This window comes from Sapajus apella, unplaced genomic scaffold (genome assembly GCF_009761245.1).
Source record: "Sapajus apella isolate SASKATOON/1434 unplaced genomic scaffold, GSC_monkey_1.0 scaffold68, whole genome shotgun sequence".
NCBI classification, from domain to species: domain Eukaryota; kingdom Metazoa; phylum Chordata; class Mammalia; order Primates; family Cebidae; genus Sapajus; species Sapajus apella.
Window position 1 is genome coordinate 11,735,341 of NW_022437008.1, and position 25,986 is coordinate 11,761,326.

The window sequence follows — 25,986 nt, forward strand, 5'->3', positions numbered from 1 at the left end:
AGTGACATTATCGCAGCCATTTTTAAGAATTCCTGTTGATAAGATCGTTGTTAAGACCGTGATGAAAGAATGCTTAAGGAATTGATGTGAAAGTAAAACAGATACTGAGGAAAAACAGGCTAAAAGAGACAGCTTCTTTCTGCATTCATACCCCAGCATCCATCCAAAGAGGGAGATTTCCCCTTTACCCCCAAAGGCCCCTTCCCTCGCCTGCATACCTGACTTAGCTACTCCCCTGGAGAGGGGTTCTCAAGAGCCTGTCTTAGCAACATGGTAGACCTACAAACTTTTGCTTAAAGAAGAGATCTGTGGGTGAGGAGGAAATTGAAAGTGATTCCATTTTACTGCTTGACCTAGTGAGAAAAACAGCTCCTGGGTGTGTTGTTGTGTAAACCAAAATGTATCTAAGACAGGTCTTAATCAATTTAGAGTTTTACTTTGCCAGGGTTAAGAACGATGGCTTGTGACCCAGTCTCAGGAGATCCTGAGAGCATGTGCCCAAGGTGATTGTGTTACAGTTTGATTTTATGAATTTTAGGAAGACAGCAGATGTAGGCATAAATGAAGGTGTACATTGGTTTGACCCAGAAAGGCAGGACATTTTGAACCCAGGGGATTCTAGGTCATAGACGGATTCAAAGATATTTTTTGATTGACAGTAGGTTGAAAGGGTTGCCTTATGCCTGAAAGGCTTGAAGTCAGCCTTAACACTGAAAGGAATGTAAATTGTCCTACCATAAAGACACACGCATGTGTATATTCATTATAGCACTACTCACAGTAGCAATGACCTAGCATCAACCTAGACGCCCATCAATGGTGGCCTGGACATATGAATTACGAAATACTGTACAGTCACAAAAAAGAACAAGATCATGTCTTTTATAGCGACATGAATAGGACTGGAGGCCATTATCTTAAGTGAATTAATAGAGAAACAGAAAACCAAATATCACAGGTTCCCACTTAAAAGTGGGAGGGAAACATTAAGTACACAGGAACACAAAGAAGGGAACAGGTAACAATGGGGCCTATTTGAGGGTCGGGGGTGGGAGAAGGCTGAGGATTGAAAAATTACCTATCTGGTATGATGCTGATAATCTGGGGGGCAAAATTTTCTATACACCAAACCCCGCAATTTACCCAGTAACGAACCTGCTCATGTACCCTATGAACCTAAAGTAAAAGTTGGAAGGAAAAAAGAAACAAAAAAGTGTTTGGGTTTAGATAGATTGTGGAAGCCAAGGTACTTACAATGTAAATGAAACCTTCAGAGACGACAGATGGCAAAAGATGTCAGGCTGGGCGTGGTGGCTCAGGGCTGTAATCCCAGCACTTTGGGAGGCCGGGGTGGGTGGATCACTTGAGATCAGGAGTTTGAGACCAGCCTGTACAACATGGTGAAACAATGTCTCTACTAAAAATACAAAAATTAGCCAGGCGTGGTGGTGGGCTCTGTAATTCCAGCTACTCAGAAGGCTGAGGCAAAAGAATGGCTTGAACTTGGGAAATGGAAGCTGCAGTGTGCTGAGATAGTGCCACTGCGCTCCAGCCTAGAGGACAGAGTGAGGCGCTACCTAAAGAAAAAAAAAAAAGGGTGTCAGACTCTCTGGAAAAGACCTAGTAAGGGAAGGAGATTGTCTACAGAATATAAAATATAAATTTTCCCTACAAGAGAAACCGTTGCAGGGTCATTTCAAAATATGTTAAAGAAATACATTCAGAAGTCAGGCGTGGTGGCTCATGTCTGTAATCCCAGCACTATGGGAGGCCGAGGCGGGTGGATCACTAGGTTACAAGTTCGAGACCAGCCTGGCCAATATGGTGAAACCCCGTCTCTACTAAAAATACAAAAATTAGCTGGGCGTGGTTGCTTGCGCCTGTAGTCTCAGCTACTTAGGAGGCTGAGGCAGGAGAATCACTTGAACCCAGGAAGCAGAGGTTGCAGTGAACAGAGATCACACCACTGCACTCCAGCCTAGGCAACAGAGCGAGGCTCCGTCTCAAAATAAATAAATAAATAAATAAATAAAAAGAAAAAAATATATTTAGAGAGAAAATACTTTGATTTTTTTCAAAGCAGTATCTGCTGTTTTGTAATGCTCTACGTGAGTCAGGCTGGAATTTGGTGTCTTATTACTACAAAGGGTCTGTGCTGTCAGTCTTATTTCTGTTCTAATGTTAATGCTGGCCAGTTATACCTAAACTCCAAAGGAAGGCATGTGTGAGTCTTCCTTCCCACCATCTCCTGAACTAGGTTTTTTGGATTTCTTTGGGATTTCCTTAGCCAAGAGGGAGTCCATTCAGTCAGTTGGAGGTCTTAGAATCATAGTTTTGGTTTTCATTAGTCATGGATCAGGGGTAGGGAGAAAACCCCACCCTGAGGATCTTGCCTCAGCAACTATAAACTTTGTTTTCTAGAAGAGAATTATAGACTCTTAGAATGAAGAAACACAGCTGACCTAACTAAATATTTTAGCACTGAGGATTACCCGCTAGGCCTTGGAAAGGCAGCAGTTGGCCATTAATAAAAGCAGCAGGTTTTGTGCTTGTAACAATTTCATAAATGGCATCAAGAGCCCCCTGTGGCCAGCATTCCTGGTAATCCACTTAGTGCTTCAGAGAAGGACCACGCCTGGTGCATCCTCACCCTCTCATGATTTTGGTAGCTCTGGGCAGGGCTGCCTGACTTTACCCAGCACAGCTGTCCCACAAACTGCAGCTGACAACTCCCAGAGGCAGACTGAGGGCGGCGCGTGCAAGATCCCAGAGAGCCCGGAGAGAGTGACTGAAAACAAGGGAAATGCCGATTTGGAGAAAATGGATTTTCCAGTTTGATTGAACTCCGTTTTCTAGGGTTAGAGCCACTAGTTCTGTTTGAGTCTGGTATGTTGCTGCCTGATGCCCAGAGAGGCGTGAACTAGCCTGAGAAAAATCATGTTAGTTCTTTACTAGTCTTACGGCTTCTCTAGAAGTTAGCAATGGTCACCCGGGGAATGGTGCTGTCATGGAGTGTCTCCCATGCCTGACCTGTGTCTACTCCAGTCTCAAAGCACATCTGTTGCGCTGAGACCAGCTCGATGGTGGAGACCCCAACCCAGGTGGCACTGAAGGAATTAAGAAACAGACACAGAGAGCGAAAAGGTATGGGACAGACAGGGCACCTCAGCATTCCCAGCTGAGAGCCTTGAACAGAGTCTGACCCACACATTTATTGGCAGCGAGCAAGTGGTAAATATCACTTAATTAAAAGCATTCTTGGCAGGGAACAAAGCATTTTTTACTAGTGGCAAGAAACAGGCTCTGGCGTGTTTACTGCAGCTGGAACATGTCATGTTAAGGCACAGGGTGCTTATGCTTTGTTTATGGTTCAGAATCCCCCCAGAGCGGTCTTCAACCCAAGGGCAAGTTAGGTCTTTTCCTCCCTGGCTCCAGTAAACCAAAACCTCTAGCAATGTGTGTCACTGCCATCATGAGGATGTCACAGTGCCATAGATATTCTGTTTATGGCCAGTTTCTTTAAGGCCTGTTTTTGCCAGACTTAGGGCGTGCTCTCAAACGCTCTCAACACCATTGCGTTCTGAAGGCAACGTTGAGAGCTGGTGTGAAATGGCACATTTGTCCTAAAATGGCTTGAAAACTACGTATGTTGTTGAGAGGAGGAAGATGGTACTGGAAAGAACAGAAATGTGCTGATTTTTAAGATATAACTAAACAGTTTTACTAAGAATGGAGGCTTGACCCAGCCACCTTCATTCATCTGAACTGGGTCCATCTCTGACCCAGGCTGAGAAATGGTCTGGCAGAACACCCCAAGGCAGTGCACCTGGTGACACATACCCTGGTACCTTTGTCCACCACCCCTCAGCCCACTTCCAGTGAGAGCTAGGGCCATGGCAGACAGCTCCACCCAGACTCGGGCTCTCCTCTGGTGACAGCCACCAGCCTGGAGCTTGTGCTGTGTGTCTCGATTTCCAACTCAGCACTTCTGTGATGATACAGCCTGAAAGTGGGGTTTCAGGAACTATTGTCTCAAGTAGCAGCCCTCAGCAATGAGGGATAGGGACCAGAAAAAAAGCCCACACTGCCTGTCCTGAGGCGATAATTCTGGGAGCCATTCTGCATGCTTCTCAAGAGGCCCCAGGAGATCCGAGCTGCTTTTGCTCACAGCAGTGACCTGAACAGCGCATCCTTATATTGATCTGTTTTCTTCCGACCACTCTCAGCTCCCACACTCCTGCTTCCTGAGATCAACTCCCAAACAAAATATCTACTCCTACTTTCTTTTCTCAGGCTCTACCTTTGGTGAAATTCCTCAGGGCTGAATATTTAATTTTAAACACCTCTGACAACAAGACTTTCTCTGAATTGAGGGAATTGACTGTCCCATTTGCCATTCAGAGATAGCGCTATCTCCCAGGGTATTTTCATAGTTCAAAAGAGGTTTTATTTCTTACAGGGCAATGGGTACCAAAGAATTCTGAGAACCTAATCAACTAGAATTTGCCAGGTTTTCATCAAGTGGTTTGGGGACTACAAAGAAATTTCCATATTACAACACATGAGAAGTAAATGTAACGTAAATACAAGACACAAAAATAAGTGAAAAGATAAATATAAATGGTATTGGAGGAAGAGCTACAGTCCTGTGTGTCTTGCATTTGCTCTCCCTTCTGCTGGTAAAAGCCCTGCAGTTTCCCTTTGCAGAACCTACCCTGATTCATGCTTTATTTTGGTTGCCTGGTTCTACCCCTGACTCTTGAGGGGATGGCCTGACCCAAAGATGGCCACTTAGTTTATTCCACCTCCCGGTCACAGTGCTTATAATTCAAGGATGTCTATATGGCCCAGACTGGCCCAATTATATTTAGTTCTGGGATTTTGGTTGGGCATTTTGAATAGCACAGTTATTTTTCAGCTGGAGTTGCTGAACTGGTAGAAACTGAACTTTGAAGCTGTCGGTGACATTTTTTGCCACTGTAATGTGAGTCTGTTAAATCTGAAGGCAGCTTCAGGGGAAGTCAGGCAGAGACTGAATCCTGATGGTACCGTCAGAGAAGCAGGATCCATTTTCATGAGCTCACAGCTTCTGTTTGCTGTCTGAAGTTGAGTTAGATTTCTGGCATTAGTAACTGAAAGAATCTCAACTAAAAAATTATTTTGCTGCAAGGTGATAACAGCTGAGTCCAAACTGGGATTCAAAGCTTCATCGTATCTTTGAAATTGAGGGTTAGATAATCCTGTTTCTTTCCCAGGCACCAATTTGCCTGAGCCGATAGGGAGGGAAAGGGGCCCACAGGGATGGTGTTCCAGTATGGGCCCTGGTGGTCAGAAATGTGCTACTCTGTGTTAATTGATGGTGAGAACAGTTGGACATCTGTTTTCTCTCTAAGCAATGCTAAAATAAGGACACAGCTGGGGGCTTTGGGAGACCAGGGCTACAGTCTAGATGGTTTGGACTCTGATAACAAGGTCCACACAGATGAAGAATTAGCTACTTTCCATGTTTGCTTGAAACACACAGCATGACTCTGGTAGAGGGGGACTAAAAGCAGCCCGGGAATTTTTTGTGGAACATTGGGAAGCAAAGGGCGATTACCGTGTTACAGCCTGATGGGTTCTTCTTGCCCACTGCCCAGAAAAAGCCAATACACTGAGACAGTACGTGTTATGGCAGAGAAAGAGTTTCATAATTGCAGGACAGCCAAGCAAGGAGGACAAGAGAAATATCTCAAATCTACCTTCCTGAGAACCCAGAGGCTGAGATTTTTAAGGTAGTTTGGTGAGCAGGGGTCTAGGGAATTAGAACCGCTGATCAGCTGGGGATTAACATATGGGGAAGAGTATTAATTGTCTTGCACTAATCCAGCTTCTGGGTGGGGCAGGGGTGTCACAGGCCTGTTGAGTCAATATCTTGGAATGGATCCTTGGTCCAGCCAGTGCCAGTTGGTACAGTGATTGCCACATCCGAAAAATGCCTTGAAGAATAGCCATAGGTTTTACAATAATAATGCTACCTAAAAGAGCAATTAGAAGAAGTTACAGCCCTTGTGACCACTGGCTTGGCTTCTGAGCAGTAAGCAATTATGGGCAGTCTTAGAAACAATGGCTGGTTAACTTTTAACTATGCCTGACACTTCTACTCTATGATATTAATTTTTATGTAGATGTTTTCAGCCAAATACCTGACAACATTAACTGAGCACTAACAAATTAAAATGTCTTGTGGAGTTGGTTTTGGAAAATGCTTTCAAATTAAATTTCGCCAGAGTTGGAATAATTTTGACCAAAGCATTTCTACTTATAAACAATGAGTAAAAGTGCTCTTTTGTTAAAGTAAGATCAAAGTCTTACAATGCCCAGGATAAATGAAAAAGAGAAAAGAGCTCAACCCATTTTCCAGATGCCACATTCACTGGTATAAAACATATGGTTGGCTGGCCATAGTAGCCAGGTACCTGCCAATGTTCAGGTCTCTAATGGAGTATATAGAACTCAGGCAGAACAGAGTTGAGAATCAGATGTCTAAGCCTAGAGTTTCTACACCCCAAATATTTTTATTAATGCCAAGCACTGTTCTATGCACCGAATATAGCAAAGAATAAAATAAAAGTTTCTCCCCTCTTCGAGCTAAGATTACAGTTGGTGGGGATGGGTGGCGTAGACAATCACCCTATGATGAGTGGTGATAGTACAGAAAAGGAAAACAGTATTGGGGATAGAAAATAATGGGGGTGCTATTCAGATGCTATGGGCCAGGAAGGCCTCTCACATAGAGTGACATTGACACAAACACCTGGATGAAGTTGGGGAGTGCATGAGTCTGTTTTCACACTGCTATAAGGAACTGCCTGAAACAATAATTTATGAAGAGAAAAGGTCTAATTGACTCACAACTCTGCACGGCTAGGGAGGCCTCGGAAACTTACAATTGTGGAGGAAGATGAAGGGGAGCAAAGACCTTCCTCACATGGTGGCAAGAAAGAAAGAGTAAGCGGGGAACTGCCAAACACTTTTAATCCATCAGATCTTGTAAGAACTCCCTCCCTATCACAAGAACAGCATGAGGGAAATGACCCCCATGATCCAATCACCTTCCACCAGGTCCCTCCCTCAACATGTGGGAATTATAATTCAAATAAGATCTGAGTGGGGAGACATAGGCAAACCCTATCAGGGAGTAAGCTCTGGGGCTCTTTATAAAATGAGAGTTTCCACAGAGGTGACAACAGGAGGAAGAGCCCCATTGCCCAAGCTTACCTGGAGTGTGGGAATCACAGGGAAGCCAGTAGGGCTGGCAATAGGACACGGGCAGAGACGAGGCCTCAGGGGTGTGGGGCCAGGGCCAATCATGTGGCACGCTGTGGGCATTAGAGGGCCTTTGTCTGTGTGAGGTTTCCTTGCTAATTCCTCCTGCGCTCCTCCTTCACCCTGTTTCTTTGTGCAGAAGGAATAATCGTCTCTATCCTGCCTTTTCTTCAGAGTGGCTGGGAGTTCAGGGGTCCCTGACCCAGCCTCAGTTTCACTCTTAGTCTTCGAAATGACCTTGAAAAGAAATTCAGGAAAATGAAAATAATTTCTTTTCTGTTTTTCTCTTCCAATGGCTGTTCTCTGGTGCACGTTCCCTTTCCCTTACTCAGAAGTTGGCTGGCCAGAGAGACTCCCTGGATGCCAGCCCAGCCAGAAAAACAATGCCCTTCTCCTGCCATCTCTATCTGCTTCTGTTTCCCAAGGACATTTTAAACACAAACACACACACACACACACACACACACATTATATATATATATATATATATAAATATATATAAAATTATCTATTATGTATAATTGAATTGATTATAGTTATGAATAAATATAAATTAATTTTAATGTATAGATACGTAATTTAGTGTGTGTATATATAATAAAAAACCACATATGGAGTGTTTGCCACATCAGGAACTGTGTGACTGCTTTGAGCCATTGCTTTGTTGAATTCTAACAAAAACAACCAGTGAGGCAGAAGTTACGGTAATTTCGATTTGCTAGGTAAAAATATTACATCTCAGGGAAGCTAAGAAACTCACCTCAGCCCCTGAACCAGACGCAGGGGCTCTGATGCAGACCCACTGTGGTGCCTGCCTCTGAACTGCGTTTCTGGGGAGTGTCTGCCCTACCTCAGGTCCTGCACTGCAACCTGGGAATACGCTTATAAGCATGTAAATAAACCTACAGTTACTATTACCACTCTTGTGATGCTGTGGTCAAGAGCAACGGGAGGCAAGGTTGAATTCAAGACGGTGCTTTTCTGTAATAAATTCATAAACTTGAGTGTGACCTGCAGTTTCTACCACGCTTGGATTTTATTTAAGTTTTGTTTGACTAATTGGCTAAAAAAAATACCTTGTGGCCGGGCACCGTGGCTCAGGCCTATAATCTCAGCATTTTGGGAGGCCGAGGCGGGTGGATAATGAGGTCAAGAGATCGAGACCATCCTGGTCAACGTGGTGAAACCCCATCTCTAATAAATACAAAAATCAGCTGGACATGGTGGCGTGTGTCTGTAGTCCCAGCTACTCAGGAGGCTGAGGCAGGAGAATTGCTTGAACCCAGGAGGCAGAGGTTGTGGTGAGCCAAGATCGCACCACTGCACTCCAGCCTGGGTAACAAGAGTGAAACTCCATCTCAAAAAAAAAAACAACCTTGGATTTATTTTTTTAAATTGCTACACAATTTTCCGTAGCACAGGATAAAGAGGCCATCAAGTACATTTTCAGAATAGTGATACGTTTATGAATGGTGGAGTTTTGATGGCAAAACTGAGGCTGAGCTGAAATAATACGGTTCAAGGGAGAAATTTGGAGAATAATATTCAGAAATGGAAATTTCTGTGCAGCTGAGCATTAATGTTATTTAATATTCAACAAGTTAAATGCCAGCTCTTCAAGGGCACTTTACACGTCTCTAGAATGCAGGAAATATCTGTGTGCCGCTGGTTCTTTCTCCAATGGCTAACTGGCCATTTGCTCATTCCGACCTTGAATATTGTTCATGAAAATGCAATTGAAAAGTACATTTAGGTATGACTCTTGAAAGCTTTTCATAAGGGCCATTTAAGGGACTCAAAGTGATTTTATTAATTCTCCATTTCACACACTCAGCCAAATGAAGAGCAACACTCAGAGATGGCCCTCACTAGTAGGGAAAGCAAAGCGTGCATTTCCTGGCTCCCCTCTCTCCCATTGCCCTGTCCCTGTCCCAGGGGTTCCTTATGCTCTGTCTTCCCCTTCACCTCCTTCAAAAATATCCTGCCGTCTGCCCCATCTCTGCTAGGACCATTTCTAGCACGTTCCTAAGATTATGCTAGTTGTTAGCTCTCTTTTCACATAGAATTTAGAATCTATTAATTATTTATTTGAATGGATGTGCTTTTGTGTGTGGGGGGGTATAACAACGTGAAGTTTAACAACAATTATCACATCCTGGAGTGGAAGGGATAGTAAATAGCATCCAGATGAGACTCTACGTAGGCTTGAAGCTCTTGGCATAGGCAAGATTCCTTCACAAGCAGGGATTTTCCCCTGAGGATTAAAGATAAATGGTTTATGTGGAGGGTGATCTCAGGTGGCACCTGTAAATAACTAGAAACGGGAGGTAAAGAAGCCAGTTTCAGCTTCATTCGTGAGCAGGTTGCTGCTGTGGGCCACTGAGGCTCATTTCTGCCAGGGGCCCCCGAATAACACTACAGAGCATGCCCCAGTGTTCATCTCACTAAGGAGCAAGGGGCTGGGGTGTCCATCCTTCAATTCCTACTCATCATCGACTACAGGTGCTCCTGGGGATGCTGACTCTCTGGACCTCTCTGCTCTGCTGGAGGACAGAAAGCCCTAAGGTGGAGACAGCGGAGTACCAGCAGCACGTGAGTACTGGGCTTTTACATATGGGATAGCGACACTGTCTGCTCTACCCTGTCACAAAAACATCTCACCAAGCTCACGCAGGTCACAGAGCACCAGTGATGAGCGCTCAGCACCTCTTAAAGAACAATACTTATTTCTCAAAATTTCAACAAAGTACTTGTTGCTTCTAGCTATTTAACTCTTAGGACTGAAAAGAAGATGGTTGCTTTTTCAGCCCCTCACATTTCACAGGTCCCTTTCATAACTTCCTCCAATCCCACTCAAGCCCTCACTACACTCTTTCCCACACCACACGGTGGGGCAGGACAGTATCGGAGACGTAGAAGGTACCGAGTAGGTATTTACTGCCATCATTGTTATTAGTAGCAGTAGTATGTTGTCCGGCTGTTTTGAGTCCCATAGGACTCGAGCCATGATTTGAAGGACAGAAGTAAAAGTATCTGGAATAATTGGGAAGAGAGCGAATGAGACAGAAGAGGGGTCATCTGCTGACTATGAAGTTACCCAGTGTATTAGTCGATTTTGTGTTGCTAAAAATGATACCTGAGACTTTTATAAAGAAAGGAGGTTTATTTCACTCATGGTTCTGCAAACTGTACGATAATCATGGCAGCAGCATCTGCTCAGCTTCTGGTGAGGCCACAGGGAGCTTGTACTCATGGCAGAAGGTGGAGGTGGAACAGGCAAGTCGCATGGTGAGAGAGGCAGCAAGGGAGCTGGAGGAGTTGCCAGGGCCCTCTGAGAAACCAGCTGTTTCCTAAACACCTAGAGTGAGAACTCACTCATTACTTTAGGGAGGGCAACAAACCACTCGTGAAAGATCCACCCCCACGACCCGAACACCACCTACCAGGCCCCGCCTCCAACATCAGAGGTCACTTTTCAACCAGAGATTTAGAGCAAATCCCTAACCAAGCTACAGCAACCAGACTTTGGACTTCTGGGGCCTTGAGACATTATCTCAGCCTGATGAGAGAGATAAGAGTTCCTCCCCTGAAAAGTAGGTGTTCTGCCCTGGAAAGTGGGTGTCAGGGAGGAGACCCGCACTTGGCCTGGTTGGGCGTGGGTGCCGAGGTGTGGAGAGCTCCACAGTGGTCATGGTGGCCGGCGTGAGCTGCCTCGCTGGAGAAGATCTGGAGTGATATCTGGGCTCTGCTTCCACTGGCCATTGGCGACCTGAGCGCATGTCATTAAACCCTGAGACCCCAAGCCACCACAGGGGCTTAGATGTGTGGGCCGCCCAGCAGAACCTTGCTCACCAGGAACAGCCAAAAGGGCAGAATGAGGATGTGGAGCCAACAACGTCTATTCTGAAGCACATGGAGGTCACAGAGGGAGGATAACTCAGAGAGAGTGGAGCACTTCTGCAGTTGAATGGACAAAGAGAATACGGGCCACAGACACAGTAGAATATTATCCAGCTATGAAAGAATAAAACTCTGTCATTTGCAACAACTTAGAGGGAATTGGCAGGGTTGAGGGGGGTGGTATTCTGTTAAATAAAACAAGCCAGACACAGAAAGAAAAGCATCATAGGTTGTCACCATTTGAAGGAGCTGAAAAAAAAAATTGCACCCATGAAGACAGAGGGTGAAATGATGGTTGTCAGAGGCTTGAAGGGTAGTGAAGTGGGGAAGGATAAAGAGGGGAAGGTTAGGGTGGGCGCAGTGGTTCACACCTGTAATCCCAGCACTTTGGGAGGCTGAGCTGGGAGGATCATTTGATGCCAGGAGTCAAGACCAGACTGACCAACATAGTGAAACCGTGTCTTACTAAAAATAGTCAAAATTAGCCGGGCATGGTGGTGAACACCTGTAATCTCAGCTACTTGGGAGCCTGAGGCAGGAGAATCGCTTTAACCTGGGAGGTGGAGGTTGCAGTGAGCTGAGATCATGCCACTGAACTCCAGCCTGGGTGACAGAGTGAGATTGTCTCAAAAAAAAAAAAAAAAAGAAGGGAAGGTTAATAGGTTAAAAAATACAGTTAAAGAGAATGTATAAAGATTCAGTATTCAGTAGCACAACAGGGTGACTAGAGTTAACAATAATTTATTGCATATTTTAAAATAACTAGAATAGTGAAATTGGAATTCTCCTAATGCAAAGAAATGATAAAGGCTTGAGGTGGTGTTTGCCCCGATTGCCCGATTCAATCATTATACATAGCATGCCTGTATCAAAACATCACATGTGCGTTATAAACATATGCTACTATTATGTACCTCTGATAATTACAAATAAAATTAATAAAGCCTCTCAAAAACAAAAAAAAAAGGAAAAGTTGAGTGCAGAATGCAAGAGAGAGGAATGAAGTCATAATCCTCAGCACAGGGATGGATGGGGCCGCATGGAGGCTACTGACTTCTAAATTAGTGCCGTTTCATTTTATAGTCATAGGGGAAACCACATTTTCTTTATCCCATTCACCACTGGTGGATTTCAACCTGGGTGAAATCAAACATCCAGGTTGATTTCATGTTTTTGCTATTTTAAATAGTGCGGCAACGAACACGTGAGTGCATGTGTCTTTTTGGTAGAATAATTTATTTTCCTGTGGGTAGATACCCAATAATGAGATTGCTGGGTCCAATGGTTGTTCTGTTTTTACTTTGAGGAATCTCCAAACTGCTTTCCACAGTGACTGAACTAATTTCCATCCCCACATTGGTACATAAATGTTCCCTTTTGTCTGTAACCTTACCAGCATCTTTTTTTTTTTTTTGGCTTTTTAATAATGGCCATTCTGACTGAACATCAACTCGTTTATCAAGACTGCCACATCAGAGGCTCAGCCAGACTCCAGATATAATTACTGGCATCACAAAAGCAGTACTGATGTAAATAATATTAGTGTGAATGATCAGTATCCACATTTGATGCATGTTATTAGAGTCTCGTGTTCCTTCCTAAACACTGCAGATCCACACGAAGGCCTTCAGGAATCCACACTGTAATCTCTTTTCTGGCCGATTTCCTCCATTTAGTTTCACTTCAAGGGTTAATAGGCGCAGATGGGATCCCACTGGTACCTACAGGGTTTGTCCTGGGATTATAGGAACCCTTGCCCTCAGCCTTAGTGACTGAGGCGGGGCGTCCATGGCTTTTGAGGTTGTGCACATCAGCAGCACACAGCCCCACATCGGCAGGGGCGGGGGGCAGGAGCAGTTTCAGAGCCGAGACATAGACAGGTATTCAGCCAGAGCTCTAGTCCATGCTCCCTGGTGACCCTGAGCTTTGCAAGGCTGACTATTGCGTAGGGCTAGGCAGATTGCTGGGATGATAGGTGATTTGCAGAGATGACAGTGGGGGTGCTGATATTGGCAGAGCCTCTCCTGGGCAGCTGGAGGCAGGAGGCTGCCTCTTCTAGCCAGGAAAGAGGAGGGAAGGAAGGATGGGGCCAACTGTACCTTCAGGAAAACAGGATGGAGGCTTCGCTAAGAGCAACTTAGCGAAATCACCAACTACCTCACAGATAGTGGTTTTGACATTTGTTTAGAATTTGCCCAGCTGACTTTCAAGACCCTTGTGACTGAAGCCAAGGATCACAGACTCTCGGAAGTGAACAGAACTAGCAAAGCGAATCGCTAAAACTGTCTTGCATTTCCTCTATGATTCCCCCTGCTCCCGACAACTCTCCTGGAGTCCTCCCCACACACTGCAGGAAGCGTAGCTCCTTGCAAAGCAGTCCCTAGTGGGAAGCTGTGCTTTTTAGGAAATACTTCCTTTGCTGGTCTGAGACGCCTCTCTAGAGGCGGCTTTGATCTCTGGAATGGTGTAATGTTTCAGCACGGAAGCTTAGCCTGAGAGCTGTGACACAGGGGGCTTTAAATAGGGCAGCGGGGGAGGGGATTGCTCCCTTTCTTGTTTCAGACTCTGGGATTTCACCCATAAAATCACTCCCCAAAGCTCATTTAGGTTTTGGTTCATGGCAACAGATTTCCCAGATGAGAAATGAGCTCCAAACCAATAGCTTTTCTCTAATTATACATCAGAGGTCTGTTCTCCACGGGCTTCTCTAAATCTCCTGTGTTTTCTGCACTTAGGAATCCTCTGGTTGCAGGTGCCAGGTGCGGCAGAGTGGCATTCCTGTGACTTGGAGCTGCCACAGTCAGATTCTAAGGAGGGCAGTGATGGTGCTGGACCCCTTTCCCCTGACTTGAGCGCCGTCAGCATGCCCTCTCATCTCTACTTCTCTCTGCATCTCGACTTTGTTGTTTTAAGTTGTTCGTTTTTGCTTTCGCGACAGGAAACCTAGATGCCCGCCTTACCTTGCAAGAACTGAATCTCTTTCCATGGCTTTGTTTCCAACAGTTCCAGGAAAAAACTTAATTGACAAGGCTTAAGTTACATGTTCACCACAAACCCATTGCCTTTAGCCACGTGGTGTGACACTGCTGTTGCGATGTGTATCCTTAGGGTTTCCTGTTTGTTTTTTAGGTCTTACCATCTTAAGAGTGACCATAAGCCAGGAGAGCCATCTCCAGCAGCGCTCTGACCAGGCTGGGTCTGGGTGCATCCGTCAGGTGAGACACACAGGAGGTGAAACTAACAAGCCTGAGACAGAAATTTATTACTTATAAGTCCCAAAGAGGTTAGGGATGTTGCTGAGAGGGCAGCACGTGGTCTGGAGGAGGCAGGAAGCTCAGACAAAAGAGGAGAGATTGGCCTGAGGCCTGTGGGACTCTGCCTTTGTTAAGGTACTAGGCGTTTTCCAGGCTCTCCTGCAGGGAGGCTGCCAGTCGACTCCTTTAAAGAAAACATGCATGAAGGGAAGCTCATTTCCATAACTCTGGTGTTGATCATTGGATTTCTCATGGTCATCAGCTGTGGGTGTGTTGGATTTTGGGTCAGTGGGATGAGGAACAAGTGGGCTATGTTGCAAACAACCACACGGGGAGGGGAAGTTTTAATTAGGCCAAAGTGACACATGGGACAACCGGGTTTCCAATAACTTTCATTAGGACTAAAAATGGACACCAAAGCAGCAAGTACATTTCACAAATGAATGTCACCGCTCTGCCTCGAGCCTCCTTATTGCAGCTGGGAAGGAGCAGTTCTCCAGAAAAGTTGAGGCGCTTCACTCTGGCCCAAGCAAATAGCCAATGCCTGCTGCAAAACCCCGAAGGGGCAATCACCAGGAGGCTTCAATGTCTACTTTGTAAAATTCCTTCAGCTTCTCCTACTGCAACTGTCTACAAAGACAGAGCTGTGGGGAAGACAGTCTCAAAGACTATGGATGTCTCAACAACCTCTGATTACTGCAGAAGAGGACACAGTCCCTCCACAAATGCCAGTCATTCCTTACTTCGTCTAAATACATCATGCCTAGTACATAGGCTAAATATGGCTAAATACAGCATGCCTAGTGCATCAACTCCATAAATCACATCCAGAAATCAGAAGAGAAGTCTAAGAAAGCAGGCATCACTATACCTGTGAAGTGGAGCTTATAATCTTTTCTAAAGCTAATAATGGTTATTTTATATGATACTTAAGAAACTAGAGAATTCTTCAGCACAGGTGAATATGCGGGACCCCGCGCTAGACACCAGGGACAGAGAGGATAATAAAATGACCCTGGAATTTTAGCTTAGTGGAGGAGAATGGGTAGTGAAGCATCAATGTTCATAGATAATCATAAGCACTGTGGTGCTTTGGGGAGCTAAAAGTGTTATCTGCATCCCAAATACATACAAATAAAGATCGAGGCCAGGCGCGGTGATTCAAGCCTCTCATCTCAACACTTTAGCTGGCCAAAGTGGGAGGATCACTTGAGGCCAGGGCTTTAAGAGCAGCATGGGCAACATGGTGAAACCCTGTCTCTATATTTTAAAAAAATACAAAAATAAAAATTAGCTAGGCCTGGTGGTATGTTGCATCTGTGGTTCCAGCTCCTTGGACGCTGAGGCTGAAAGATCACTTAAGGCCAGGAGTTCAAGGTTGCAGTGAGTCAAGAGTGTGCTGCTACACTCCAGCCTGAGTGGCGTAATGAGATCTTGTCCCTCAAAAACAAAACAAATAGGGTTTGTTCGATTTTTTTTTTTTTGAGACGGAGTTTCGCTCTTGTTACCCAGATTGGAGTGCAATGTCGCGATCTCGGCTCACCACAACCTCCGCCTCCCGGGTTCAAGCAATTCTCCTGCCTCAGCCTCCCAAGTAGCTGGGACTACAGGCGTGGGCCAGCACGCCCAGCTAATTTTTGTATTTTTAGTAGAGACGGGGTGTCACCATGTTGACCAGGATGGTCTCGATCTCTAGACCTCATGATCCACCCGCCTCAGCCTCCCAAAGTGCTGGGGTTATAGGCGTGAGCCACCGCGCCCAGCCTCTTCCATTTGAATATACTGAAGGATTAAGAAGTGAGTTGATAATACGGGAAGAGGCAGAAGAGCTATGAAAACAGGCACAAGAACTAAATAAAATACAACAGTTGGAACCCTGTGGTGCTAGAGCAAAGAGTTTAGGCATCTTAAATTTCCAGAGAATTTGACCATGGCCCCACAGATGCAGCTGTCTCCAGGGCTGGAGTAGAAGTCAGGATGCTAAGATTCAAATCATAGATTTACCACCACACACCATGATCCCTCCACCTCTCTGGGACTCAATTTACCCATCTAAAGTATGCCTGGGTTAGACTATCTAATGACCCAGGGTTTCTGATATTCTTTAAATGTGACAGCATTCATAATGATGACCTTGCATTTAAGGTTACACTATGCTCAGCTTACTCTGTGTAAGGAGGAAATGTGTAATCAATTTGAGAAAGGCTCCTATCCAAAATGAATTGATTGTACGTTTGCTAATCTACCGGTGTGAAATAAGACAGTATAAATAATAAGCACGTATTTACTGAATGCTAGGCACTGAATGGGGTACAAAATTCACAGTCCGGGGGAGGGTCGGGTGGGTGAGCAGGCAGTTATAATGCAGAGCAGTGCCTCCGTGGAGATAGAGAAAGAATACATAGCATGGGAGCATCGAGGAAGACTTTCCAGGATTGATAGCATCGATCTTGAGATCTGAAAGGTAAACTGAACTTATTTGGGCCAAGGTAGAAGATGGGTAGAAGAGCTCCAGGTAGGAGGAGAATCAAGTTTTATGGAGGTGTGTGGGGGGCATGGGGTGGTGTGGAGTAGGAGCCTGGGTGTGATTCTCTTGGGCCTTTTACGCTGTGGCCAAGAGTCTGGCCCTCGCCCTGGGTGATTTGGAGAAGGGGAAAGAGCTTACATTCTGGAGAAGCCACTCATGTTGACTTCGCTTTCCCACCTGACTGCCTTTCACACCCACGCATCCCTGTTCTCCAAGCCTGCGCCCACTCCCCTCTGCATCCCACCTGCACCTGCGATGACCTCCATGGGGGCTCCTTCCGTTCGTTCCCGCTAGCCTTTCAGCCATTCTCCAGAGCAGAACCAGACTGACCTCTTCCAAATCATCCTCACGCGTTCGCCATCCTCAGCACTCTGTGGTGGTCTTCTGCCTCTGTTAGGATGAGTGTAAACCCCTCAATGTGCCTGCGAGTCCCTGCATGGCCCAGCTCTTGCTTCATCCCCAGCCTTGAATGAGTTTCTTGACTCTCCTTGAATGAACTTCTCTTGATTCTCTCCACTGCGGTCATCGGGGCTCTGAAGTGGTCTTCGAGGATTCCTTCATGCGCGACTCAAAGGCCTGTCTGGTGAAAATAAGAGATTGTCTCTGATGTGAAAACAACACTGGCTGAGCTTGAACCCAGTGCCAACCCTCGAAGGCCGTGAAGCATCGGTGAGCTCTTCCCCTTTCTGGGTCTTGGTTTCTTTATTTGTCAATGAACGTGTTAGACAAAATTACCTCCTGATCCCCTTGAGCTCTTACGCTTTGCCAGATTTTAGAGAAACATTCTATTTTTTTTTTCATAGACTTCTAATGATGCTACTTTTTCTTGGATAAAATTTAATCTCCAAGATTCAGTCCAAATCTCACCACATTTAACATGTTTAATTGAAATATATTGGTGCCCATTCTAGGGCACAGGACAGAGGCCGGGGCTGGGGAACAGAAGGCAGTGAATCACGCTGATCGTCCCATCCCTAAGTGAACAGCACTTCATTCATACTGACTCCCTCTTTCCACACTCTTTTTACTGTCTTCTGTTCCATGTATTAGTGTGTGATCACATACTCTCTTGATTTTATAATATCTAATATGTCACATTATAATATATAATTATATTGTAAGCATTATAATTATATATTATATATAACTATAAATATTACGTTATGTATAATAATATGTCAAGTTTCTTTCTTCAAAAAAAAAAAAAACTATAACATCAACAAGGTCTTTTGCTTTAATCTTTAAAAATGGGCTGGGCTCCATGGCTCACGCCTGTAATCCCAGCACTTTGGGAGGCCGAGGCCGGCAGATCACGAGGTCAAGAGATCAAGACCATCCTGGCCAACATGGTGAAACTCCGTCTCTACTAAAAGTACAAAAAAGTTAGCTGGGTAGGGTGGTGCGTGCCTATAGTCCCAGCTACTCGGGAGGCCGAGGCAGGAGAATTGTTTGAACCTGGGAGGCGGAGGTTGCAGTGAGCTGAGGTTGTGCCACTGCACTCCAACCTGGTGCCTGGTGACGGAGTCAGACTCTATCTCAAAAAAAAAATGTTCCCTAGAGCTTGCTGTTTGTGGAGAGGAAATGCAGTGAACCCTGGAGAATAATCTGTGGGATCAGAGCCATCTGACTCTGCTCCTGCCTACCTTATACTGTGGCCCCTACAAGCTCAATGTCTTTGTAATTCAGGCTAGAGCCAGCTTTGTCTCTGAATATGTCCGCACCTTTTAGAAACTTCCTGCTTGTTGTGGATGAAGCCGCTTCTGGGTTGTTTCCAGGAGCTCTGCAGTCTCCTCAGGGGTCAGTCAATGGGTCACAGCCATGGTTGTCCATCTCAAACAAGCAGTGACCCCTCCCTGACCAAACACCCTTAGTCCCAGCTTAGTGATGGATGTGCAAGCTCCTCAGAGTTCTCATTTTCCCAAGACTCTAAAGCCCTCTTAGCTACACCTAAGCGACCCCAGCCATCCTTTTCTGAGTTCTCAAACAATCAGAAGAGAGCAGGAGCTCTAAATGTTGCCTTGACAGCCACTCCACCCGTCTCCCCAGTCTTCCTCCAGGACCGCCAGCCCCACAGGGATTCTGCTATTGTCTGTGGCTTTCAGCTATCTTTGAATTGGAAATAAAATGAAAACAACAAATGATATGAAGAGGATGGTTTGTCTGTTTGAAGGCATTCCTGGACTGTGTTCCTTTCCACAGGGAGGGAGAAGAACCCATAGCAGGTTCACAGTCCTCGTGCTGATTTATGCTCTGGAAGATAAGACACGCTTTATAAGATTCAGCTGACACAGATCTGCTGTGATGAGTGAGATATGCCAGATCTCTGATTTAAATGCAACTTGATGCTGTACAGCCCAGGGTACAATTCCAGTATCTAACAAACGATACAAAACACTGCAATGCATATGTGCAGGTGCAGAAAGCCCACAGAGGCTGAGGTCACTGGCACTGACTACAGCTGCAAAAGGTGTAGAGGAGGCTCGCTGTGATTTCAAAGGTGAACATGTGGCTGATCTCCCTGGAGTTGGAAAAACGGCTCAAATCCGTGCTGAGCAGAGCAAAGAAAACATATCTATTTCCCCTTACGGGACATGTGATACGTAGTTCATGAAAACTTATGCAAAGAAACATGTCTTAAGTCCAAATAACTCATCTCATTGTACAACAAAATTCTTTCCCTGTGTCTTATCCTTCAGAGACCACTGAGTTTGCTGTAGTGAGTCTGGTACATGTGTATCCACTGGAGGAAAATTTGCTAACAAGTATTCTTCTCTCTTTCTTACCATTCATTCCTACACAAGCCAACTGTTCAAAAGTTTTTTTAAGAGCAAAAAAAACACAAAATAGTCAAATCAGTTCTAAACTTGTGTTTGTTAATAGGTATAACATACTGGCTAACATGTGAATTTCAAGTTGCTGTCATTCTCCCAAATGTTCAAGTAATTCATCTCCCAGTGTGATGAGATGAGAAGCCACAGTCAGCAAAGGCTGCAGCAGTGATTTTGTCAGTGGGCTCAGCTTTCTCACTGGAGGAGCTGTGATGCTCTTCTACTTTGTTTCCTGCAGATAGTAAATGAGAGAAAGGTTTTCATGCACAGACAGCTCCCACGCTCCTGTTTCTGCTACAAGGTTGGCTCACTGGAGGTGAATGATCAACAGTGTTTCATACGTCATTTATGGGAAATAGATAACATAAAAAATTCAGGTTGCTTTCCTCAGATACTTTGTTACACTTATCCTCATTTTTTAAATCATGTTACTTTCTTTGTCTTGCTGGAAAGAACTGCAAAATACCTAAGGACATCTCCTTATGACGTCCATTAACCACAGCCAGCACCTACCAAATCAGCAAAATCAGAAATAGGCTTTAAATAAACCATGTCTAAATAAAAAATGTTCTTTTCAATTTCTTATTTTTCAAGGTTTACGCAAACAATAAGAACAAAAGGAATCAGTCAATGATCTATAAATGTCATTATAATTTTACTTATTCTATTTTTTTATCAAAAGGAAACTCTATGTTCCATGAAAATTTTTAACAATTATGCTTAAGATTTATCAAATGGAAAAGACAGTTCTAAAATTCATATGAAATCACAAAAGATACAAATGAACTAGGCGATCTTGGGCAAGAAGAATCAAGCCAGAGGCCTGATTTCAAAATAAATTACATACTTTTAGTAATCCAAACAACATTGTAATGACATTAAAAACAGTCGCATAAACCAATGAGACTGAATAAACAGCTGAGAAATAAAGTTATACATTTGGTGTCAGTTGATTTGGACTAAGGTGTCAAGAACACACATGTGGAAGGGACAGTCTCTTCAATAAATGGTGTTAGTAAAACTGGATGTCCACATGCAGAAGAATGAAATTAAACTTATCTCACACCATATCTAAAAATCAACTAAAACAGACTAAAGACTTAAAAGTAAAGCCTGAAACTATAAAACTACTTGACGAAAACATAGGAAAAAGCTCCATGACATGGGTCTGGGCAATGGTATTTTGGCTGTGAACCAAAAATCAGAGATAACAATAGAAAACAAAGTTGGTTAAACCACACTAAGAAGCTTCTGCACAACCAATAAAAATCAACATAGTGAAGAGACAACCTCCAGAATGGAAGAAAACATTTACAAACCATACAACTGACAAGGGGCTAATACCCAACATATATAAAATGTGAAACTACTCAATAGTAAGAAAATAACCAGATTAAAAATGAGAAAAGCCTATGAATAGACATTTCTCAAAAGAAGACATACACATAGCCAAGAGGTATATTTAAAAATGCTCAATGTCACTAATTATCAGAGAAATTCAAATTTAACCCACAATGGGATATCCCCTCCCATCTGTTAGAATGACTATTATGAAAAAGAGGGACAGTAACAAGTATTAACAAGAATGTGCAGTAAAGGGACCCCTTGCACACTGTTGGTGAGCATATAAATTGGTGCAACCATTATAGAAAACAGTATGGAGGTTGCTCAAAAATTAAAAATACAACTACCGCATGATCCGCCAATCCCACTACTGGGTGTACATTCAAAGAAAATTAAATCTGTATGTTGAAGACCTATCTGCATTCACATGTTTATTGAAGCGCTGTTCACAACACTCATAATGTGGAATCAAGCTAAGTGTCTATCAGTGGATGAACAGATAAAGAAAATGTGATACACATACACAGACAAGGCATCTTCGGAAAGCTCATGGAAAATGAGTACTCTAAAAAACAACCATGTATGAATTTCAAAAAATTTTTGCAACAAAATAAACTCATACTAATGCCTGAACAACATCTAGCAAAAGGTTATTAAGGCGTCAGTTTGAAAAGAGCCCCTATCCAAGCAACATGAAGTCTGTTAAAACTGAAGCAAATAAAAAATTACGTTTATGGTGAAGTTTGGGTCAAAGAATGATGAAAGCATTGGTGATTTACAAAAAGTTCATGGGGACAATACCCCCCCCAAAAAATTAGTACATTTCAAATGGATACCTTGTTTTAAGAAGGGATGAGACATGTTGAAGATAAAGTATGCAACAGCAGACCGTCTCCCTTCCTACACTCAAAGGAGTCCCGTCTTTTCAGGTCTAATTACTCAATCCTGTCCTTTTTACTTTGAGTTTACCCCCTCACCTTGCCCCACAAGACTGCACAAAGGCTCATTAAGAAAATCGATGTCTGGCTCACGCCTGTAATCCCAGCACTTTGGCAGGCCGAGGCGGGCGGATCACGAGGTCAAGATATGAAGACCATCCTGGCCAACATGGTGAAACACCATCTCTAGTAAAAATACAAAAATTAGCCGGGCGTGGTGGCACAGGCCTCTGGTCCCAGCTACTCGGGAGGCTGAGGCAGAATAGCTTGAACCCAGGGGGCGGAAGTTGCAGTAAGTCGGGATTGTGCCACTGCACTCCAGCCTGGGGACACAGCAAGGCTCCGTCTGAAAAAACAAAACAAAACAAAAAACAAACAAACAAACAAAAAACTGTTACAAACTCATTACCCCCAGTAAGCTTAGCTCTAGGGGTGACTAAGGCAAGGCTTTGGGTGGGAAAATTAGACAATCTATTTTCAGTTTAAAAAATCATTTCTGGCGATTGTAATTTAACCTCCTTGGCCAATGTCTTTTTGGGAAAGAAGTGAGGTCAGCATCTCTTCCCGTCATTGAGAGACCAGGAAATTTTCTGGCCAACATCTGTGAGAGAAATCTGACTGTCGTACCAGCAAATCCAAAAAGAATAGAAGGAAGAAAACTGTACTGGTACTGAAGGGTTGGTGGTAGAAAGATAACTAGGAAGCTTCTGTTTGCTTCCAAGGGACCTCACTCCCCTCTTGCCCAGAACGACTGCAGATGGACGTTTCCCAGGCTGCCTCCGCGGTGCTGGGAGGACAGAGTGCCAAGACTGGCCTACCAGCTCAGAAGATGGCTCTCTAAGCTCCATTTTCTTTTTTTTGAGACAGAGTCTCAGTCTATCACCAGGCGCCAGGCTGGAGTACAGTGGCGCGACCTCGGCTCACTGCAACCTCCGCCTCCCGCGTTCAAGCAATTCTCCTGCCTCGGCCTCCTGAATAGCTGGGACTATAGACACACGCCACCATGTCCAGCTGATTTTTGTATTTTTATTAGAGATGGGGTTTCACCACGTTGACCAGGATGGTCTCGATCTCTTGACCTCATTATCCACCCGCCTTGGCCTCCCAAAATGCTGAGATTATAGGTGTGAGCCACGGTGCCCGGCCACAAGGTATTTTTTTTAGCCAATTAGTCAAACAAAACTTAAATAAAATCCAAGCGTGGTAGAAACTGCAGGTCACACTCAAGTTTATGAATTTATTACAGAAAAGCACCGTCTTGAATTCAACCTTGCCTCCCGTTGCTCTTGACCACAGCATCACAAGAGTGGTAATAGTAACTGTAGGTTTATTTACATGCTTGTAAGTGTATTCCCACGTTGCAGTGCAGGACCTGAGGTAGGGCAGACACTCCCCAGAAACGCAGTTCAGAGGCAGGCACCACAGTGGGTCTGCATCAGAGCCCCTGCGTCTGGTTCAGGGGCTGAGGTGAGTTTCTTAGCTTCCCTGAGATGTAATATTTTTACCTAGCAAATCAAAATTACCGTAACTTCTGCCTCACTGGTTACTTTTGTTAGAATTCAACAAAGCAATGGCTCAAAGCAGTCACACAGTTCCTGATGTGGCAAACACTCCATATGTGGTTTTTTATTATATATACACACACTAAATTACGTATCTATACATTAAAATTAATTTATATTTATTCATAACTATAATCAATTCAATTATACATAATAGATAATTATATATATATAAATATATATATATATATAATGTGTGCGTGTGTGTGTGTGTTTGTGTTTAAAATGTCCTTGGGAAACAGAAGCAGATAGAGATGGCAGCCAATTTTTCGTATCTTTAGTAGAGACGGGGTTTCACCATGTTGGCCAGGATGGTCTCGATGTTTTGACCTCGTCATCCGCCCGCCTCAGTGAGTTCCATTTTCAAGTGTTCTTTATTCTCCAAGGATTGACTCCGTTTAACCTTTTACACACCTTAAGGATTAAGTATGCAAACAGAAGGAAATTAATGTGAAAATGCTCTCAGTGTTATCCACAGAAACATATCCGTTTCTTCTCATCTGAGCAATTTGATTGCTACTGCCCCTTCAGAGACTATAATTTCTGTGGGTGCCTGTCTATTCTTGATGTTTTTGTCTTATTAATGGATCTGTTTCTCTTGTTTACTCCCCCTCGGCCTGAAAGCTGATAGACAGATGCATGCATTCCTCGTGAAGCCTTGGAGCCTTCTAGAATCTCCCTTGCTCTAAGCAATAGTTCATATGTAAGAACTGTCATCAAAGTAATATGGTCCTGCTTGTTGTGTGTGAGGTGTCTGGAGGCCTCTTCTGCTCACAGTCCTGTGCAGGAAACATGAGTGGAATTTTAAGAAGGACGTAAATTACCTTTCCAAGTTGTAAAGTGGAGAGAAGGAAAAAGAACTCCTGAGCCGAAGCCTGTGAATTCATATGATAACCTCTGAAATGCAATAACCCCTGACTCTTGCTTTTTAAAAGAGAAAATTCACATTCTCTTTTCCTCCCCACCTTCAGGAAATATATATGTATTGGTTTTGCTATGAAATTACATGTGGAAAAGAAGTTTAGACTGACAGATTAACTCTTCGGACAATTAAAAATAAAAGGAACTCTTAAAATAGTCTTTCTGGCACGCTGAGAATATAGCCGACCTGGCTCACCCCTCAGTGTCAGAGCCCTGGCACGCCCCATGTCAGCTGTCAGAAGAGAAGGCTGGGGAGGAAAATTTTAGAAAATAATTTCAGCTTTTATTTTAAATTCGGGGGTACATGTGCAGGTTTGTTACATGGGTATATTGCATGATGCTAAGGTTTGCGGTATGACGGATTCATCACCCAGGTAGTGAGCACAGTGCCCAATAGGGAGTTTTTCAATTCTTTCCCCAAAGCTTGTCTTCCCCAGTTTCTATTGTTGCATTTTTAGGTTCGTGAGTACGCAGCGTTTAGCACTCACTTATAAGTGAGAACATATGGCATTTGGTTTTCTGTTTCTACGTTAAGTTGCTTAGGACAGTGACGTCTGGCTGTATCCATGTTGCTGCACAGAACATGACTTAATTCTGTTTCATGGCTGCCCAGTATTCCATGGCGTACATGAACCACGCCTTTTCATTATCCAGTTTACCGCTGATGTGCACCTCGGTTGATTCCGCATATTTGCCGTTGTGATACGGCTGTGATGAACACACAAGAGTGTGTCGTTTTGGTAAAACAGCTCATTTTCTTTTGGATTTATGCCCAGCAATGAGATTCCTGGTTCAAACAGCCATTCCAAGTTCTTTGAGAAATCACTGAGGAGTAATTGGGATGTTCCTGTGAAGCTCACTCCAACTCATGTTATTGTTGCTACCTTGAATTTGCATTTATTTAGTGATGAGCCATGTCGATAGTATTTTCTCTGTTCATTGGCCATTGTTTTATTTTCTACAGCAATGTGAATTTTTTTCCTATATAATTTTGTACTTTTGAAATCATTTGATTTAAAGTGTTTAATTTTTAATCTATGATTTGAAAAAACCTGAAAATTAAGTGAAAATTGAGAATCTAGAAAAATGAAGTCTTTATTCCATTTCTGTTCTCCAGATCTCCAGTTTTGCCTCCTTCCTGGTGACCATTCTTATCCGTTTCTTGTCTTTACAATGTCTTAGAGATAGTAGGCCTCCAAGTCTTCCCTTTTACTCCTTCCTCTGGCTTTGAAGAGACAGAAGCCAGAAACACTCAGTGAATTTAACTGGGCCATGATAGCTTTGGCCACCATGGTCGCAGCTGGAAAACTTGAAATGTTGGCAATTTAGTGCAATTTTATTTGCATCCTCATTCCTTCTTTGTAGTTCCCCAGTGTGTGCTGGGGAGGTTGCAGTTCCCACCCT

General features: G+C 43.9%; 1 long non-coding RNA gene across 1 annotated transcript; it reads right to left on the reverse strand.

The window, feature by feature from the left end:
- Positions 1 to 7,421: 7,421 nt before the first annotated feature.
- Positions 7,422 to 21,160, reverse strand: LOC116530815. Its single transcript, XR_004260149.1, has 3 exons — positions 21,075 to 21,160; positions 17,558 to 17,565; positions 7,422 to 7,431 (listed from the first exon to the last, which is right to left on the reverse strand). It is a non-coding gene; the product is annotated as an uncharacterized LOC116530815 (long non-coding RNA).
- Between the last annotated feature and the right edge of the window lie 4,826 nt (positions 21,161 to 25,986).